The sequence below is a fragment of the Myodes glareolus genome, chromosome 1 (genome assembly GCF_982192425.1).
Source record: "Myodes glareolus chromosome 1, mMyoGla1.1, whole genome shotgun sequence".
In the NCBI taxonomy this organism is placed as follows: domain Eukaryota; kingdom Metazoa; phylum Chordata; class Mammalia; order Rodentia; family Cricetidae; genus Myodes; species Myodes glareolus.
The window spans coordinates 53397348-53400524 of NC_142026.1; the positions used below are offsets into that span (position 1 = coordinate 53397348).

Below are 3177 nucleotides of genomic sequence, written 5' to 3' on the forward strand. Positions count from 1 at the left end.
AGACCAAACTGGCCTCAAACTCATAGAGACCAACCTGCTTTCTGCCCCCTAGATCCCGGGGTTAAAGGTACACATGTGTCCCCACGCTCTGCTCTCTTCCAGTTTCTAAAGATTTGTTTCTTCCCCAAACCACACTGAAAGGCAAGTGTAAATATATGGAAATGTGCTCAATCGAGTGCATGCAAATTGAACCGGCTTTTTTTTTTCTTTTGTCACATAAGCCACCAGTCTTGTAGTCCCTGCCCTTTCTATCCCATTTTCTCCACACTGTGCTTTGTAGATGACCGTGGTCTTTCCAAGTTGAAGGTCTGTAGAACCTGGCAGTGAGGAAGTTTATTAGGGCTATGTTCCCAATGGCACATATGATCTGTGGTGGCAATAAAGTGATGTTTGACTAAGGTGTGCACCCTGGATTTTAAACATCTTTTGTTCTTGCAGTTACTACAACACAGCCTCGTGCCAGCAAGCCTGTGTGACTCACCTTGTCATGATATCTGTTTCAGTGCGTCGGTCGGCAATGGAGCTTGAAGTTTCTTGCAGTGATGCTGGTATCGTACAAAGACAAGCTAAACCCAGAGTCACTGAGAGAGCGAGAATGCTTTGAGCTCCCAGGGGGATGGGGTGGGAATAGACCCACCCTCTAAGCGCATCCTGATGATGTGTGTCATACTGAAAGGTGGGTTTTTTTTCCCTCAAAGGAAACCTCTAGGGATGGGCTGGGTCCATGAATGCATTGCTATCTGTGCAGGGCAGAAGTGAAAAATTGAGGCTACCGACCTTTGTATGGGAACGTGGAGGGGTATTGCAAAAATATCAAGTCATGGAACTGCTTCCTGTGAGTCCATTTCTGTAAATAATATGTTTATGAGCATTTTCAAAAGCAATCAGGCCAGTCCCAGAAGGGCAGATGCCGCATGATTCCAGTTAGGTGAGTTACCGACACTGGGATGTGCCAGGGGCTAAGGGGAAGTGGGGGGGGGATAACTTGTTTAAAAGAAGTTTAAAGAAGATGGGGAAAGTTCTGGAGGTGGGTGATGGTGAGATGTCTCATAATGTGGTCAAATTTCTAAAAATAATTTTTATTATTTTCAATTATGCATATGTGTGAATACATGCCTGTGAATGCGGGTGCTTGAGAAGGCCAGAGACATCAGATCCTGTGGGGAGTTACAGACAGTGTGAGCCACTTGACATGAATGCTGGGGCCCAAACTAAGTGTTGTTAACTACTGAGCCATTTCTACAGTCCTGTGATTTAAAAAGATGTATTTATTTTTATTTTATAGGTATGAGTGCTTGCATGCATGTATGTATGTGTATGTGTGTGTGTGCACCATATGCACACAGTGCCCAAGGAGGCCAGAAGACGGCATCGAATCCTCTGAGCCTGGTCCACCGTGAGAGCAGATGAACCGTCTCGCCAGTACCTATGTGTGTTTCAGGTGAAGCATGAAGGTAGACAGAGGGACTGAGTGGGGGACAGAAAGAGTTCTAGAGGGGGAGGGAAACAGAACAGGAGGAGGTGATGGGAGAAAAGGAAAACCACATGTGGCGTGTTTTCTCGTGCATGCACATTCTCTCCCTGATAAACATGTATATATTACATACATACATATATGTATATATACATATCTACACACATATACAGGGTTATTTGGGAGAGGATGGGGGTCAGTGAGAGGTGGGGGCAGGAGACAAATAGTAAAGGGTGTCTATGAGCAGAGTACAGGGGCACACACATATGGAAATGTCATGATGTAACCCATCAGTTTGTATACCAACTAAAAAAAAATTAGAAATAGGGATGAAAACTCATCTAAATAAGAGAGAGGAAAGATTGCTGAAATAACAAAAGAGGATTGCTGAAATCAGCAAAAATAACAGTGTTGCTTTTGGGTGGTCCTTTGTTTCCTTTACAACAAACATATGTCACTTCTATATCCAGTGAGTTCATTCTGGCCAGCCTGTGAGCCTTAGAATCAGTGGGTAACCTGTCCCCATTTAAAATTCAAAAACCGGCGTCTTCTCGGCTTGGAACCTGCCTCCTAGATGCTGCCAAGCGTTTCTGTCTGGCAAGTGTAACTTAGAAGCAAAGGTCTAATCACCATCCTTTCCCTGACCCCTACTCCTGTAGATTCTAACTTCCCAAGTTGACTAGAGGCCATTTCTACCCACGGTGATGCCACTGACCACCAGGGGACGTATGTGCGCATTTGGGGAGAAGAGCGAGGCTCTGCGGTGGTCGATGGAAGCCTTACTGCAAAACAGGCACCAGCTGGGCAGCAGGACCGGGACATCTCAGCTCCAGGCAGCTGCTTCTCACCTTTGCATTCCCAACTTTTTGGCTCCACCTCCAAAGAGAGGCACGGAAGGCGCAGGGGCCCACCTGCCTGGGGCGGGGGGGGGGGGGGGACGGGGGACGGGGGACGGGGACGGGATGGGGACGACGGACACGGGACAGGACTGGACGGACTGACAGACCCTTTATTTACCTCTCAGCGGGAGCAGGGCTCTCTACCTAGGGCTTTTTTCAGCCAGATGGTGGAGAGGCGGGAGGTGGGGAAGGCGGGGGGGGGGGGGGGGGGGGGGCGGAAGAGGGGACAAACTCCCACGTGTTTAGTTTTATTTTCTCCAGTGCACTTTCTCTGTGCACCTGTGGTGTGCTTGTTTGCTTACCCGCATGCCCTCGTTAATGGCATGAGCTAGAGCCCCAGTCCTCTCCTCCAGGGCTCTATCACCAGACTGCGTCTGACCGGCAGAGGGTTCCAATAGCATGAAGTGTAAAGAAAGAATGAGTGAAGACTTGAGTAGAGTTATGAGCTAAGGATATGTTCAATTTGATGACAGTGCCATCCCCAGTGGGGATGTGACCAGGAAAAGCTCAATATTCAACACTGAGGATAGAGAGAACCAGCCTCATGCGTGTGAGTGCATCCCTATACAGACAAGTTGCCTACCACTGCACACAAACAAAGCACCCCCATGCTTAGTGCCTTAAAAAATGGCAGCAACAGATGGGGTTAGAGAGATGAATTAGCCGTTAAAAGTGTTGGCTGCTCTTGCAGAGGACCTGAGTTCAGTTCCTGTAACACGAGGGGCCAGCTTATTGGGGTAGCTGTCTCACCGGGTACCCCACAGCCGGCAAGTCCCAAAGAAAATCACTCACAAGACTCCATAA

The 3177-nt window shown here is 48.1% G+C and overlaps 1 long non-coding RNA gene across 1 annotated transcript; it reads left to right on the forward strand.

The window, feature by feature from the left end:
* The first annotated feature begins 340 nt into the window (after positions 1-340).
* LOC148123336 (uncharacterized) lies at positions 341-2367 on the forward strand. Its single transcript, XR_015737756.1, has 3 exons — positions 341-676; positions 1286-1441; positions 2134-2367. It is a non-coding gene; the product is annotated as an uncharacterized LOC148123336 (long non-coding RNA).
* The last annotated feature ends 810 nt before the right edge of the window (positions 2368-3177 follow it).